This window comes from Sarcophilus harrisii, chromosome 3, assembly GCF_902635505.1.
Source record: "Sarcophilus harrisii chromosome 3, mSarHar1.11, whole genome shotgun sequence".
Taxonomy (NCBI): domain Eukaryota; kingdom Metazoa; phylum Chordata; class Mammalia; order Dasyuromorphia; family Dasyuridae; genus Sarcophilus; species Sarcophilus harrisii.
In genome coordinates this window covers 304,864,851-304,882,911 of record NC_045428.1, presented here as the reverse complement: position 1 = coordinate 304,882,911, position 18,061 = coordinate 304,864,851, and the positions used below count along the sequence as shown (strand labels likewise).

The window sequence follows — 18,061 nt, the reverse complement described above, 5'->3', positions numbered from 1 at the left end:
GGACCTGAAGGAAAAAATGAGGGGGTTGAAAAGTCCTGACCAATAATTCTACCTTGGACAAACCTTAATCCTTTTTTTAAAAAATTATTATAATAACTTTTTTATTGACAGAACTCATGCCAAGGTAATTTTTTACAACATTATCCCTTGTACTCACTTCTATTCCGATTTTCCCCCTCTCTCCCTCCACCCCCTCCCCTAGATGGCAAGCAGTCCTATATATGTTAAATATGTCCCAGTATATCCTAGATACAATATATGTGTGCAGAACCAAACAGTTCTCTTGTTGCACCGGGAGAATTGGATTCAGAAGGTAAAAATAACTCAGGAAGAAAAACAAAAATGCAAACAGTTTACATTCATTTCCCAGTGTTCTTTCTTTGGGTGTAGCTGCTTCTGTCCATCATTGACCAATTGAAACTGAGTTAGGTCTCTGTCAAAGAAATCCACTTCCATCAGAATACATCTTCATACAGTATCATTGTTGAAGTATATAATGATCTCCTGGTTCTGCTCATTTCACTTAGCATCAGTTCATGTAAGTCTCTCCAAGCCTCTCTGTATTCATCCTGCTGGTCATTTCTTACAGAACAATAATATTCCATAACATCCATATACCACAATTTACCTAACCATTCTCCAATTGATGGGCATCCATTCATTTTCCAGTTTCTAGCCACTACAAACAGGGTATATATATATATATATATATATATATATGTGTGTGTGTGTGTGTGTGTGTGTGTGTGTGTGTGTGTGTAAAACAGATTAATTTGACTCCAAGCAGTCTTAGAGGTAACAACTAATTAAACTACTCAGGCCCTTGATCTATTAGCCAGTCAAGCAATTCAAACAAGGGAAGTGGTATTACAATATCAGCTAGTCCTAGTCTATTTACTAGCAGAGGAAGGAGGGATCTGTGGGATGCTAAATCTGTCCACTTGCTGCATGCAGATTGAAATAACAGGCAAATTATTAAGGAAATCATGAAAAACATCCATAAAATTGCACATGTGCCCATGTAGGTTTGGAAATCTCCCTTTGTTACTGGCTGGTGGTCATGGTTCAGTGGAAGCTGATGGAAACAACTGTTGGGATATAGATTAATAGCTATAAGTGCAACTATCCTGTTACCGCCGTGTTTGCCTTGCATAATTCAGTTGGTTACAAGAATAGTTTGAAGAGGGCAGAGCCAAGATGGCAGAGAGGACACACACATCTATCTAAGCTCTTCCTTGCCCTCAGACTACTTTTTTCATGATACAGCCTCAGAATTAGTGCTTGACTGAAAAAACCCACAAGTATTGGGAATACAACACATTACCAACAGAAGATATCCTCGAAATTCTCCAGAAAAGGTCTGTTTTTGCTCATGGGTGGAGACAGACCAGGCACAGACCTTAGGCAGGCAGTGAGAGCACAGAAGGCAGCTAATGCTGAGCATACTGCATGAATCTATTACAAACAGCTAGAAAAAGCAATTCAAATCAAAGGAACCACAATAAGGATTACTCATCAGCGTCCACATTAAAAGATCAAAGGGCCTGGAATCTGATATTCCAAAAGGCTAAGGAATTTTGTATGAATCCAAGAATAACTTATCCAGCCAAAATGAGCATTTTTTTTCCAGGGAAGAAGATGGACAATCAATGAAATAGGTGAATTTCATCTATTTCTGATGAAAAAACCAGAACTAAACAAAAAGTTTGATCTCCAAATATAGGACTCAAAAGAAACATAAAAAGGTAAAAAGAAATCTTGGGAACTATTTTTCTGTTATGAGTATACATAAAGAATACATGTATAATTTGGTTTTACTATTATAATATAAAAAAAGAAACTAGAGGTGGAGAGGAAATTGTACCAGAAAAAGGGTAAAGTGGGGGTACTATATCTCACAAAGAGGCAAAGGAAACCTATTATATCTGAGGGAAAGAAGGGAGAAGGATGAACATAGTGTGAATCTTACTCATCAGAATTGGCTTAAAGAGAAAAATATTAAACATATTCGATTTACAGAGAAACTTCTCCCACCTCATTGAAAAGTGGGAGGGGAAAAGTGAAAAGGGAAGGACTAAGCTAAGTGGAAGGGAATACAGAAATTGTGAGGAAAGGGGGTAAGAAAAGGGGAGGAATTTTCAGGTGGGGAGAGGGATCCTAAAAAGGGAGGTCTGTGTGAGGCAAGTGGTGCTCACAAGTTTAATACTGGGGAAGGGAGTAAGGGGAAAGGAAAAGAGAAAAGCATAAGCTGGGATTAACATGATGGCAGGAAATACAGAATTAGTAATTTTAACCATAAATGTGAATAGAGTAAACTCCTCCTTAAAGCGGAGGCGGATAGCAGACTGGATTAAAAGCCAGAATCCTACAATATAAGTTGTTTACAGGAAACACACTTGAAGCAGGGCAATACATACAGAGTAAAGGTAAAAGGCTGAAGCAGAATCTACTATGCTTCAGGTGAAGTAAAAAAAAGCAGGGGTAGCCATCCTGATCTCAGATCAAGAAAAGCAAAAACTGATCTAATTAAAAGAGATAAGGAAAGGCACAATACCTTGCTAAAGGGTAGCATAGATAATGAAGCAATAACAATATTAAACATATGTGCACCAAGTGGTGGAGCATCTAAATTCTTAAAGGAGAAATTAAGAGAACTGCAAGAAGAAATATACAACAAAACTACAATAGTGGGAGATCTCAACTTTGCACTCTCAGGATTAGATAAATCAAACCACAAAATAAGAAAGAAGTCAAAGAGGTAAATAGAATACTAGAAAAGTTAGTTATGATAGATCACTGGAGAAAACTAAATGGAGACAGAAAGTAGTACATTTTCTTCTCAGCAGTTCATGGAACCTATACAAAAATTGATCATATATTAGGACATAAAAACCTCAAATTCAAATGCAGAAAGGCAGAAATAGTAAATGCATCCTTTTCAGATCATGATGCAATGAAAATTACATTCAATAAAAAGCCAGAGGAAAATAGACCAAAAAATAATAGGAAACCAAATAATCTCATCTTAAAAATGACTCGGTGAAACAGCAAATCATAGATATAACTTCACCCAAGAAAGTCACAATAATGAGACATCATACCAAAATGTGTGGGATGCAGCCAAAGCGTTGATAAGGGGAAGTTTTATATGTCTAGAGGCCTATTTACATAAATTAGAGAAAGAGAAGGCCAATGAATTGAGCTTGCAATTAAAAAACTTAGAAAAGGAGCAAATTTAAAAACCCCAGTCAAACACTAAACTTGAAATTCTAAAAATAAAAGGAGAGATTAATAAAATTGCAAATAAAAAAACTATTGAATTAATAAATAAAACTAAGAGTTGATTCCATAAAAAATCAGCAAAATAGCTGAACTCTTAGTAAATTTGATTAGAAAAAGGAAAATCAAATTGTTAGTCTTAAAAATGAAAAGGGAGAACTTACCACTAATGAAGAGGAAATTCTTAGAGAAATAGGAGTTACATTGCCCAACTTTATGCCAACAAATTTGATAACTTAAATGAAATGGAAGAATTGAATTTGACTACAATGTTAATTCTTCATGAGGAAATGTGTGTATATATATATATATATATATATATATATATATATATACACACACACACATATATTCATAAATAATGGAGGGTTGTGTGGAAAAGGTGAAGAACTTACAGCTCAAGCACATATTGATCAGTAACTGTTAGCTAAATTAACTGAAGCCTGGAGGACTCAGTTTTGGCTTCTCTGGAGTCATGCGATTTTAGATAAAGCCTGGACTACATTCCATTGTCCAAAGAAGGAACTAAAAGTATACATGACTAGAGGAGCTATACAACACCTCATTTATTATATTCTACTAGCCAAATAGGGGAATAAAAACTTATGTAGCCAATAGTAACATACAGAGGATGGGATTTCTGGGGCTCTTTGTCTGAAATATATAAAAACTCTGCACTCTCTCAAGGGAGGGGCCTTCCTACTGAGAGTTTTCTCTTTCCCATATCTTGTGGTGGGAGTGCTCATCCTCATGAGGATTTAATAAATAATCTTTGTTTTCTACTTTAAGTGATCTCTGAGTAGTCATTTTGGGTAGGGGTTTTCCACATCCCACACAATGTGGATGGCATTTTCCATCCCAAATCTATTGGAATTGCCTAGGATAACACTATTGCTGAAAAGAACCAACTTTATTATACTTGATCATCACATAATCTTGTGGTTTCTGTATACAATGTTCTCTTGATTGTACTCACACTAGCATCAGTACATGCAAATTTTTTTCCAGGTTTTTCTGAAATCAGCCTGCTCATCATTTCTTAAAGATCAATAATATTCCATTATATCTGGTCTCTGCATTTTTAAAAAACTGGTGAGCTTTATTCTTAATTCCAGGACATTAACTTTCTACTACTTGCAGAACTAACTTGGATACCATCCTAGACCTAATCCAGAGACCCAGCACCTCAGGGAAAATGCTTGCCACATCTGCATTGCTGACCATTTTCAAGGTCATCAAATTGCCTTAATATATAAGTTCAAGCCTGCAGTGGCTTCCTGATTCTCCTGGGGATAAAGGGGAGATACTAACTCAACCATTACTCTGGGCATAGCCAAGGCCAGGTGTTGGAGCTAGCCATGAGGACCATCCAAGGGAATTTAGGCTATATCATTCATTGGCCATACAAAACACTCAACGTATAAAACTCAGAGGGAGGTGATTGTACCTAAACTTTCAGCTCATTTCCTGTGGTGGCTGTAGCAAATGATTTTGTCATGTATCCTGGGGGTTAAATGAGCCCCCCCAAGGCTATGTGTTCCCCTAATATCAGCCCTGTACTAACTGAAGAAGCCTGGGTTCAATCCAGAATCTCCTACTTGAAGGCAGAAGCTAAATGTTTGGTCATCAGCTGACTGGCAGCAAGTAAGGAAGTCTCAGGGACCTGAGGGGTTGTTGGCCCCTTGCCAAGCCTTTTTGGATTATAGGCTCATCCTCAGGGGAGTCACTGTCCCTGGGATCAGTGGAAAAACAGATTTTTACAAAGAAAATCCCAAATTCCATTTAAAAAGAAAAATCCAGATTTGTCCTCTATATTCCTTTCTCTCCATAAAATTAATGTAAAATGAGATACATAGTTTTAAAGTCACAAGAAACTCAATTTCCTTAATTTTTCAATTTTTTTTGCCAGTTCAAAAAAGTATATTAGTACAAGTATATACATGATTGTCCATCTTTTTACTTCTTGTCAATTTTCTGCTCTATACTTTTTTCCTTTATTCCTTTTCCCTGTTTTCTTCCCCCACTCCCACCCCCAGAGCAGGCTTCAGTTAAAGATATATGTATACATATGTAGATTATACACATACATTCCACCCACATTTTTTATATGCCTGCTAATTTTTGCTTTAATTCTGGTCCTTAAATTGTCTTACTATTACTTCTATTACTACCTATTCTTCACCCCTTATTTCTTTATAGATTTTGCAGGGTGTTATACCCTTCACAGTATATATGTAGTGTTGTCCATTAAACCCATTGCCCAAGAGAATAGGATTTCAAAAGTGTGAGCGAGCCCATGTCTTCCCTAATATGCCTGTGTGTCTTAATTCTTCCTCTGTACCTCGTATGTATAATGTAATATTTTTACATCATTTCTGCCAATCTTTCAAGTGGTATACCTTATTGTTGATATCTTAAATATATATTTCCTATGTAAAACAAATATGTAAACAATTTGTCCATGTTAAAGTTTGTTCATGTTTAATTCCTTAAAATGAGTTATTTTATTAGCTTTGCGATGTTAAATTTTCAGTTAGCTTCAGGTTTGGTTGAAAGTCCTGAAAATCTGCAAGTTCATTGAATGTCTTTTCACATTCAAAATTATAATTTTAGTTGGTTATGATATTTTTGGCACAGGCCCAGTTTTGATTGTTGGTAGATATATTTCCAGTCTTTTACTGTGGCTCTTGATATGTCTTGTAAAAGCTGCAGTGTATTTGTAGCTGCAGTGAATTTGAATTTTTTTATTGTAATTTAAAAAACTATTTCTTTGATCTGGGGATTTCAAAATTTGGTACTAATATTCCTATATATGTTCCACAAAAGATTTCATTGTGGTGGTAATTGGGGAATTTTTTCTATTTCTACTTTCCTCTCACAATGTATCACTCTAGGACAATTTTCCTGAATTATTTCTTGCATTATTGTGTCAAGCTTCTTTTTTGGTCACAATTTTCAGGCAGTCCAATTCTTATATTTTCTCTTCTTAGTATGATCTGTCCTTTTATGTTTCACATTTTACCATATTTTTTCAGTCTTTACAATTTGTTTTATTTCTTGGTTCATCATAGCTTCCCCGGCTTCCTCTTACCCAATTTTCATTTTCAAAGGATTTTTTTTTATCTTCCAGACACTACCTCCTTTGCAAGTTAGTTATCTGTGTTTTCATAATTTTCCGGGTTTTGTTTATTTTTTCTTTAGTTTTTCCTCATTGTCTCTCATTTGGTTTTTAAATTTTTTGAGTTCTATGAATTCTTTGGGCAGGGAGCTATTTCATATTACTCTTTGGGGTAGCAGCTTTTTTATTAAAGTGTATTTCCCCTCTGAAGGGGAACCCAGATCTTCCCTATTCCCTATTCCTATAATATGTTTTGATGATGGGGGGTTCTTTGCAGATTAATTTTTTAAAATAAGTATTAGGGTAAGTACCTCTAATCAAGGTCTGTTTGGGGGGAATGGTATTTCAAACTTCCCTACCCTCTGACCAGGAACCTCAACCAAGAACTCCACCCTCCTGCAAGAACCCTCAGCCAGCAGGTCCCTGTCCCGCTGCTTCCACACTCACAGGGTGCTGGTCCCTTCTTGCCAGAGCCTCATTCTCAGGTTCTCAGTGCCATAGCTGGACTTGGTGATCCTTATCAGTCCAGGTTCACTCAGGCCTCTGGGACTCAGACCTCAACTTGACAAATAATTTGGGAGATAAAAGTCTCTGTGGTTCCTGCTGAGGCTTCAACCACCTAGATAGCTTGAAGGGTCTCCACTACTTGGTTCTATGGATGAGCCTAAAGGTGTTTGCCCTTCAGACAGGTTAATGTCCAGTCCAATGGCTTTCTTCAGAACTTCTTGGATTGTATCTGAAGGACCCGGTTCTGTGACAAGTCTTTTGTTTTTAATCAATCTATATTTGCCCTGAGGCACAAATTTGTTCAATTCGTGGGGGAAATCCAGAGAGTGAAATTTACCAATCTACCATCCTCCCAGAATCCTCCACAAGAAAATTTGTTTAAAAAAAAAAAAAAAAACTAAAATGGTGTTTGATGTTTGGAATATCAAATGTTTGGAACGTCCTCCCTGGGGCCTTTGGGTGGAATCATTGGGGACAATCTTAGGAGGATCTTGTTTTCCAGGGACAAGACAGGCTGGATTTGGCAGCTCCTTTTGGGAGGAGCACTGACTGATTTGACAGGAAAAACCGAGGTGACTTCTTGATGATCCTGAGGGAGAACAAGAAGTAATTGCCCAACCATTATAATAGGCACTGCCAGTGTCATGTGAGGTACCGCCCAGGCAAATTTCTGACCCATAACGGGTCCACAAGATCCTCCTTCTGTGTCACTGACCCAATACGAATGATATCCTGGCCTTTGATGCAGGACAGCTGCTCAATGCTGGAGCCCAAGGTGCAATCCAGTGACCTGGAAGTACCACTGACTTGGCCTGCTGGTACAGGTTTTTCTGCCACACCTTGACCAAGTCTGTGAATGAAGAAGAAAACATGTGAGCAACGGGGAAGGAATCAGGAAAAAGGTTGTGGATGGGAAACAGAGCAGCAGAACAGGGATTATGATCTACCAAGAATGATACCTGGTCTTTGGAGGAGAACCGGACCCTTTTTGATGTGCTCTTACATGTTCTACCTCATTTCTTACTTGGAAGCCCAAGAGACAACTTTATTACTTCCAGTTTTTCTTGTACACCATTTATTTGTACAGAGTTGTATGAAATCACCCTCTTAGACTAAGAGCTCTTCCAGCGAAGGGCCTGGCTTGGGCCATTTTGTTCCCCCAGTGCTTAATATGGAGCTTGGCCCACAGCAGACAATAAATGTTTATTGACTATTGCGTCCACTTATTCTTTCCCCTTTCACTCTCTTCTAAATTCTCTGTACTCTGGCTTTTTACATCCTCATTCAGTTAGTTTTACTAGCTAAAATACAAAGTTACTAATAACTTCCAAAGTACAAAATTGAATTACCTCTTTTTTGTTTTGTTTTGTTTTTAATTTTAATATTTAACCCATTATATTAAATTTTTTTTCTTCTACTTTTTTTTAAGATTTTTGCTTTATAGGTTCTCTTCCTGATCCCTATACACAATTAAGAAATTGCATGTGAAGTTATGCAAAACATTTCCATAAAAGTCAAGTTGTGAAAGAAAATAGATCTTCCACCCTAATGAAAATAAAAACCCATAAGAAAAGCTTGAGCTAAAAATAAAGAGAAACGGAGAATATTTCAATCTGTATTCAGATACAATCACTTCCTTCTCTGAAAATGGATAGAATTTTTTTTACTATAAATCTTTCAGAGTAGTTGTGGATGATTTACTACTGAGAATAACAAAATCATTTACAACTGGTCATCCCAGAACATTGCTATTGTTTTGTATGTGATATATTTCATTTTGTTCATGGAGGACTTCCAAGGTTCCCTCCCTCCCCAAGAACATCCTGCTCATCATTTCCCAGGGAACTATGATATTCCATCAGAAAAATTTGATTCAATTATTTTTCTTTACACAATTAGTTCCTAATTGTATTTACCCCCATTTTTCTCATCTCTCCTCAGAAATGTTTTGACAACTCCCTCCCATAATATGACCTGTTCTTTTCCCCTTCTCTTTCCCTTGCCCTTTCTCTTTAACCTCCTATTTTCCTGCAGGGTAGATTCTATGCCACTATTGAGTATTTATGGTACCTCCTATTCTAATTCTGATGAGACTAAGGTTGGTTCACTCAACCTCTCCTCTCCCTCTTCCCCTCCATTGGAAAAGTTGTTTCTTGCTTCTTTGTCTTATGGCACATAATTTACATCATTCTACTTCTCCCTATCCCTTTCCCACTACATTTCTATCTCAATCCTTATTTTCATCTTTTTTAAAAAAGATATTATCCTTTCATATTCAACTCACACCTCATACCCTCTCTATGTATACTCCTTCTAATTGCCATAATAATGAGAATGTCCTAAGGAATTAGAAGTATCATCCTCCCATGTAGGAATATAAACAGATAAAACTTAAACCACTCACAGGTATATTGATCCTTCATCAATTGAGTTCTTTTCCCCAATTCCCACATAATATCTGTTGAAGATTTTGACCTGGATGCCCAATTGCACTTGAATCTTCACGTGTCCAAAACACAATTCTTTGTTCCCTACCCTCTGCCCTCTTCTGAAATTCCCTATTCCTTTGCCCAGGTTTTCAGGCCCAGTCATCCACAACTCTTCTCCCTGCTTATCAACCATTTAGTTAGACATCTTTCAATTCCTTCCTCAATATCATTTTCCCCACAAGTTTTCTATTCTTCATTCCCATAGCTATCAACCTGATGACCCTGTATACCACTCTTCTATTCTAAAAGCCTCATTGTTCCATTAGGATTAAGTTTTCTGATGTTATTTTTATATACTGTATCTTGCTTATTCTTAGTTCGACTTCTTGTCCTCCCTTGTAGAATTTTTTTTAATATCTTCCTCATTTAGTACAGTGACTGCTATAAGATTAAGTATTACTAAATGTTTGTTGATTGATTCTCACCCTTGGGAAATATTCTATTTCTTCTCCCAATGCTGGATGTCAAGGATTTCCTGAGGGAAAAGAAGGTCAACAAATAAGTACTAAGAACTCTGATTACAATAACTACCCTATCTTCCCATCTATTAGGAGTAGAAAGCAGCCCAAGAAGTCCCTAATAACTAGTGCAGGCTACATTGGTACAGGCTAGCCATTGCTTTTCATTGTCATATTTTATATATATATGTGTGTGTGTGTGTGTGTGTGTGTATATATATATATATATATATATATATATATATATATATATATATATTGCTGAGACTATTGGGGTTAGGTGACTTGCCCAGGGTCACACAGCCAGGAAATATGTGTCTGTGATCCGATTTGAACTCAGGTCCTCCTGACTTCAGGGCTGGTTCTCTATCCAGCTGCCCCATTCAATATGTTTTTACTGTAGAACCAGACTCAACACAATTGATTAAAATGATTAATTCCTACAGGCCCCTTTCCTTGTTTCCTCCTTTCTCCATCCCATCTTTCCTCTCTCCTCATCATTACAATTGAGGGAAAGAAGGGAGGGGGATGAGCATTGCATGAAACTTGATCTCATCAGATTTGGCTCCAAGAGACAAGATCAAATATATTTAGTTCAATGCAGAAACTTCTCTCATTTTATAGGGAAATAGGAAAGAAAATAGCAAAGAAGGGGGAGACCAATAAAAGGGAGAACAGAAGTAGAAGGGGAAAGAGATAAGAAATGGGAGGAATTGTAAAAGGGAGGGCTGTTTGAGAGAGGTAGTGGTCAGAAACAAAATATTGGGAAGGGGGGAAAGGAAAGAAAAAAGTAACGGGGAAAATAAGGTGGCAGGAAATGCAGAATTAGTAATTTTAAGTGTGAATGTGAATGAGATGAATTCTCCCATTAAACCGAGTCAGAAAGCAGACTGGATTAAAGAGCAGAATCCTACAATATTCTATTTATAAGAAACACATTGAAAGCAGAATGATACATCTTATACAAATATAACAGCATTCTTTAAAAAAAATTAAATTTTATTTTATTTCCCATTGTTACATGGGAAAGTAAATTTTTTTTTGCTTATACAGGATCATTTTTTCCATATATATTTCCATATGGATCATATGTTGGGAGAAAAAAATCAGAACAAAAAGAAAAAACCAGGAGAAAACAAAAGGGTAAAAATAGTATAATTTGATTTACACTTAGTGTCATAACTCTGCCTCTGAATGTGCATGTCATTTTTCATCCAAAGTTTATTAGGACTGTCTTTGGGATCACTGAACTGATTAGAAGAACCAAGTCTATAATAGTTGATCATTGCACACCCTACTGTTGTGTACAATGTTTTCCTGGTTCTGCTTGCTTCACTCAGCATTTATTCAGGTCAATTTTTTTAGGCCTTTTTAAAATAAACCTGTTAATGAATTTCTATAGATCAATAATATTGCATTACTTTCATACCATAACTTATTCCGCCATTCCCCCATTGATAAGTGTTTCCTTATTCTCCAATTCCTTGCCACCACAAAAAAAAAAAAAAAAAAAAAAAGCTACAAATATTTTTGCACATGTAGGTCCTTTTCTATTTTTTTATGATCTCTTTGGGACCCAGTAGAAAAACTGATGGATCAAAGGGTATACACAGTTTGATAGCCCTTTAGTTGGAGTTCCAAATTGCTCTCCAGAATGTTCTGATTAGTTCACAACTTCAACAATGGATTAATGTTGCAGTTTTTCAACATCCCCTCCAATATATTTATCATCTTTTCTTGTCATCTTAGTCAAATGGATAAGTGGAAGATGGAATGCTCTGAGTATTTTCACTCTCACTCAGAAAATGCTCTTTTGTAGCACCCTCAAGACTCTCTTTAATACCTGTTCAGAGGAGGAATACCTATCCAGCAGAAGCCAGCAGAAGACTTATAGACACCCTTCATCCATCCATATGCCCCATTGTTGGGGTTTCAAATTACTTTTGTTTTTTGTTGACATGCTTACCAATTGGGTGAAAGCTTTCTAATATAGTATTGAACAAGCTCAGGAGGTATCTTAATTTACTAAAAGAGATTTTCCCTTGTTTGGTCCTGTCCCACTCTTTACAGAGTGATAGTAGTCCAACTTTCACTTCACACATAACCCAAACTATGACTGAGGCATTTTAGGCCTGGAATCCTCAGTCTTGGGGAAAGGTAGAGAATATGAATCCTCCCCTCCTGGGAGTCCTTGGATGGTTATATTCACTTGCTCCAGCAGTTGTTGTTTTACATACAAGTCTTGGATGGCTCCCAATTCTTGATCTGCTGGGTACCAAATGGAAAGGATCTCATGAGGTTATTTTAACCATTCTGTTAACCTCAGAGGCCTTCCCACCTGGACTCATGTTTCCAGAATCCAACATGCTATTCCTTGCCTCTGCTTCTCCAGACCTTTCTGACTTCTCATGAGAACCCAGAGAAGACCTCAAACTGCTGTTCCCCAGAACCTCTGGCAACACTGGAAAGTTATATGGAGAAGGGGGAATTTGCCTGTGTCTTTTTTTGCATTTCTCCTTGTTACTTTCCATTTTCTCCAACTTAATTGCTTCCTCTCTATTTGAATGTTTTTCATGCCCTTTAAGCTATTCATCCCAAAAATGAGGGCCCCACTCCTAGTGCTAGTTCTCCATGTCTGCTTTCCACACTTTTGGGCTCCCTCATATTTAGGTTGGGAAACTCAATAGGCAACAGAAACATCCAGGATTGTGCTATGTGCATTCTCAAGGCAACCCACATCTGAGACCTGATGCTACCCCACTTGTACTAGTCACCCCCTTGCCAACAACTTAACCCTAACTATTCCTTTTTCTTGCCAGAAAATCTCTTACCCACATATATCTCAATTCCTCTGTCACAGGCACAAAAAGTGTCAGTGGAACTTGTGGTGGTTTTGTTTTAATTCCAGATGTGGGGCCATGGACTTGTAACACAAACACTGCTGGAGCAAGTGAATATAACCATGCTCACATGTGTCTAAATTTCATCTCAGCCACTTGTACTACTTACATTGAGTTCTTGAGCACTCACTATACCTATGATGAAGAGCCACCTATACAGAGAATTGTGTCTTATCTGTTCCAAAACAATTTCAGCAAACTCACCTACAACAGTTCTGCACCACTCCCCTCCGGTTTTCTCCAGGATCTCCAGGTATATTGTCATGCAATAGAATGACCCCTGGGGAGAGCTAACCCAGAAAGCAATTACCAAAGGTGACCTAGGGCACCATTTATATCCTTGAGGGATGCACTTTTATCTATAAACTGAGACTTCTTCAATTTCACTTTACTAGTTCTCATGGCTCTAGTAGGAGAAATGCCTCTGACTGGAAACCCTCTAAAACCATTATCCTCTCTATCCAATGTATAACTCCTGTAACCACTATGGTGCTCACACCCTTGGCTGCCCGAGTACTCCTTTTACTGTGTATAATGCCAGCATTCTGTCCAACAACCTTACCATCTGAGGAGATCGAAGTGAGTCTTTGGGGAGAATGTTCTGGTATTTAAGAAAGGAAAGAGCAAAGGTCATTCCCTAAACTTCCTCTCTAACCCGAGTGCGACCACTCACCAAATGACTAAGAAAATAGGTCACTTTCTCTAAGAATTCCAGGAATCCCTGGACTTTCTGATCAACATGGTCTTAGACAAGTGGTTGCCCTAGATGATCACTTCTTGACTTTAATGGTGTTGCCTGTTTCTTTGCCAATACCACCTTGGTGAAGGTTGAACTTTGTACTGTGTGAATCCTAAAAAACAAAAGAAAATATTGTATGGCTATTAGATGATATCTCCTCCCCCTCATTCCTTATTCCATTAGTAAGGTTCTAAGGTTGGATTCTATCTTTTTTTTTTATGAAAACTATTAGTAAAAACATTGCTAATCCTGAATTTGAGAGGATGGTGCTATTCTAGCTTCACTTCAGCTCTTCCCTCTGACCTGGAACTCCAAATCAAAAACCCCATCCTCCTGCAATTGCCAGAGGAAGCCAGCAGCCCTCCCTCCCCCTCTCCCCCATGCTTCTGCACCCAGCAGGTGTGCCTATTTCTGCTTGCCTAAGGCCATCTCTCATCACCACAGCTGGACCTATAATTCCTAATCATTAAAGGATCCCCTCAGTCTTCTTGGCCTCAGTCTCCAATTGGTCATGCAGTCTGGGAGGTGATCGTTCCTGTGGTTCAGCCAAACCCAGCTAGCCCCAGGTGGCCATATTTGCTCTTTCCCTGTGGAATTTGTCTAGAGGTGTTTGAACTTCACACTGCTTAATGTTTTTTATCAGTCTATAACACAGTCCTGAATCTGCAAGAAAGATGCCCAACTCTAACTGGAACTAACTCTAAGCAATAAAATAACATAGCAATAGATATTCTAGGAAATGAGCATTTACATAGCAATAGTGCTTTTAATAAAAAACCTCAGGGATTTTTTGATCCTACAAAGTCTAAGGCATAAAATGAAGATGTCAGTAGTTTACAGAAGTGAAATGCCTAAATGAAGAACCCCAATTCTACTTCTAAGATGCGTGTTTTTTAAAAGCATCCTTTGTTCCCTACTTTTTTGCTAATTCTCTTGTAATTTATGCATATTTCAAATAGTATTTTTTGCCTGTCAAAAATCCCCTTTCTTTCTAGAAAGCGACCACGAGCATGTCACACATGAAAGGCACATTTGGAGTCAGTATAGAAGTTCCCTTTTTGTCCTTTTTCCCATTTTAAAGCTCTGGTGAGGACAAAGTGCTCCTCATCGGAGCAGAGGTCCCAGGAAGAAGCAGTTTTGCTTCCAAAGTATTCTTCAGGGTCTCTATGGAGTCACCTTACCTTTCTATCCCCATCTTCAAAAAACTGGACCCATCAGTAAAATTCACCATCTGGATTGTTGAGAGGAGTTTCCCTCAACTCAGGTAAATAGACTCAGTCAAAGTTTCTTCTCAGTAATAATGTCCCTGGACTATGTGGTGTCAGGAAGTAGTTTAGCAGGGTGGAGAGTATGATACACTTAGAGAGTTAAATTGGAAGTGTCTAATAAGAGGACCTGATATTTATTAAGCCTTCTGCTACCCAGTAACAGATGACCTTTAGCTTCTAGAATTCTCTTGTGCCTCATGAGGAGTTGTTCACAACAGTTTTTAACTGTTGGTAAAAACTGTTTTAACTGTATTTAAAGTTCTCAAAGCTGTCTCCACTAGATCGGTCTTCGGAATTTGAGGCCCTATGGATAACTTCTGCAACTCCTGAATGTCTGGGGCAGCCTGACTAATAAAATACATGCTGAGGAGAGCAGCCTCTTCAGAAGAAGTGGATTCTAAGTTGGTCTATTTCTTTTTAGTTTTTTAACTTAAATATACAATAAGAAAAAAACTAAATAGAAATAGAAAAAAGAGAGAAAATGAAAACTAAAAATATTGCCCCATCCCAAGAGAACATTAAAGAGGATTCAAAATATGTGACAATAAATTTCCTTTTTAAGAAAACATATGTAATAACAGAAGACATATTAATAGTTATCCTTTTTTGCTTTCTTTTAGGATTTTTTTTGTTCTCCTCTGGGCAATTTTTACTGTATATTTTTCCCACTTTCCTACCTACTACCTCTCCCAAAGAGGTTCATGATAGAGGAAAAGTGTCCTTCTATGACCAAAATTTTTCTCCACTGGCAGGAGCCCACAAAGTTGGCCAGGGAGAGCTAGAGAAAGCATTAAGAACAGAGTCCTCATCCTTGGGATGTGTGGTTAAAGGGGCAAAGTAAATGGTTTAAGAAAGGTGGGAGAAAGAAATTCACCTGAAGAGAACATAATCAATTTCTCCACCTTTCATCAATGTAAAGATCACAATTTTCAAGTTCCTCTAACAGAGTTTAAATTATTTATAACAAGAAGGCTGAGTCATTTTCATTTTGTAAAGAGCTGGACAGGCCAAAATGAGGTACCAAAGAAAATCAGAAGTAACTTTGAAATCCCTATGGGCATAGCAAATAAGGTATTTAAGGAAACATGTTTGTAACAGAGGACACACAGTGCAAACATTATTTCCGCTCTAGTAACAAACTAATAAAATTGACTTTTTAATTGATGTAACACAAAATATTCCATAAGTTACTTTCCTCAAAGAAAATTAATTTCATCCTGGAAGTGAAGCATAGCACAAATTTGATATACCAGAGTTTTTGCTTGAAATTAGAGAGTGTAAGGCATAAAATTATTTCAGTGGTTCACAGTAGTAAGATGCCTACCCTAAATACCCCAATCTTCCACTAAGATAAGCGCTCTATAAAGGCACTATTTGTTCCCCATTTCCTTATGAACTTCTCTTGGAATTTCTCCTGTCAAAGACTTAATAAAATTTTTGCCACTTGATTTGGAGATTGTTTAAACCTCAGATTCTTTTTTTTTATTATTGTAGCTTTTTATTTACAAGATATATGCATGGGTAATTTTTCAGCATTGACAATTGCAAAACCTTTTGTTCCAACTTTTCCCCTCCTTCCCCCCACCCTTTCCCCCAGATGGCAGGTTGACCAATACATGTTAAATATGTTAAAGTATAAATTAAATACAATATACTACATATTCTTTTAAGATATTTCATGACAGCAGCCCAGAACCCCAATATTTTGGGTGTTCAGCTTTCAATCCTCAACATTTGGTGATTTGTACAGGCAAAGTCTAGTTTTACTTCATCCATTTCAAGATAAGCTCCCCCTTTTTTGCTCTATCCTATGACTAGGATATCCCCTTCAAATGGGATGGTTTGTTGGGTCTTGGAATTTAGAATTTTGGAAATTTTGACATACTTCCCCTCAAGAATATTTGCCACCTTTCACCACCCCCTCCACTTGGTTATTTACAGTCTACAGGAATAAGAAAAAAATGTGTGGCTTTCTAATTCAATTTGCCAATCTATTTCAATTTGCAAGGACTCTCCACTAAGCTGCCTCTTTTAAAAAAAAATAGACTAGTTTGGCCTACAAGATCTCAAAAAAAGACAAGGCTCATTTTTTTGGAAATACTAGTATCAGTGTACTCTGAAAGAGAAGAAATGGCACATCAATATGTCTCCCATTCCTTTTATCTCAATATTTTATATTGTACACTTAGTTGTTCTGTCTGTGTCTGTGTCTCTGTGTTTGCAGAATGTCTATGTCATCTTTGTATTGTGGGTTAGATTCTCTTATATTAAAAAATTAAAAAATCTACCCAGCAGGAAAAATAATAATAAAAAACGCTCAAGGCAATAGTTGAAATAATGGAAAAGGCTTATTAAAGATATTCCCAATTTGGATTAAAAAAGGTGGGGAGGACTACCCTTCTGTAGTCCTAACTGGAGCCAACTTTGTACTACAGAAATAAAGATGAATACTTAAAGTTGTAGAACCCTAAAAAATATTTTAGCAGATTCTGAAAGTTCTGAAATTGCTCATTAAGAAGAGAATTGCAGGAAAGAAATCCTGAGACTAAAAGAGTAATTCCCAAGATTTCACTTGTTTCTGAATCATTTTAACAAGTTTTCAGGTATATAAAATTTATTTTAAGGGAAAATAAAAACTAGATCTTATAAAAGTTCAAAAAGTTATTAAAAGCAATTGACAAGATGAAGATCATTGCAGCCCCTGTTCCTCTTTAACCCTTGTCACCTCAGGTCAGATTAAGAAAAGAGAATGTTGTGAAGATGCTCACACAAAATCATTTGTATTATGTTGACCTTAAAATCATTTCCTTAGATATCAAAATAAGCTATGAATTTTCTGGGATGAATGTACTAATTATTTATAGTATGTCACTCTTGAGAGCTGAAACTGAAGCTCTGGTGTGAAACTTGCTATTTGGGATAAAATCTTTTGGTACCATAATGGATATGGTTTTGAGTTTTGAAATCAGGGCCATTAAGTCAGTAACCCATCATTCAACAGAAATACTACAAATTACTTCAAGGATGTGATTCTGAACTGTTACAAGTGAAGGTTTTTATCTGGGCAGGATCTGAGAGAACAAGCTTAAACTTAAGCTTAAGGTGGAATCCTTCTGGCTCAGTTTTCCATCTTTGTTTCTTTGCTTTCCCACCTGATTATTCTTGAGTGTAACTATGAAGTGAAACTGTTACTCCCTGATTGCTTGCCAGCTGTAACTCTTACCTTAAGTTGAGGAAGCTTTCCATTAGAATCATATCCCTGCTTTTCCCTCTAATTCTGAATTTCTATAATTAGAACAGGTG

General features: G+C 37.1%; 1 long non-coding RNA gene across 1 annotated transcript; it reads right to left on the bottom strand.

The window, feature by feature from the left end:
• Window positions 1-5,188: 5,188 nt before the first annotated feature.
• LOC116422384 lies at window positions 5,189-14,943 on the bottom strand. The gene is made up of 4 exons (XR_004232998.1): window positions 14,672-14,943; window positions 13,425-13,602; window positions 9,819-9,868; window positions 5,189-7,754 (listed from the first exon to the last, which is right to left on the bottom strand). It is a non-coding gene; the product is annotated as an uncharacterized LOC116422384 (long non-coding RNA).
• Between the last annotated feature and the right edge of the window lie 3,118 nt (window positions 14,944-18,061).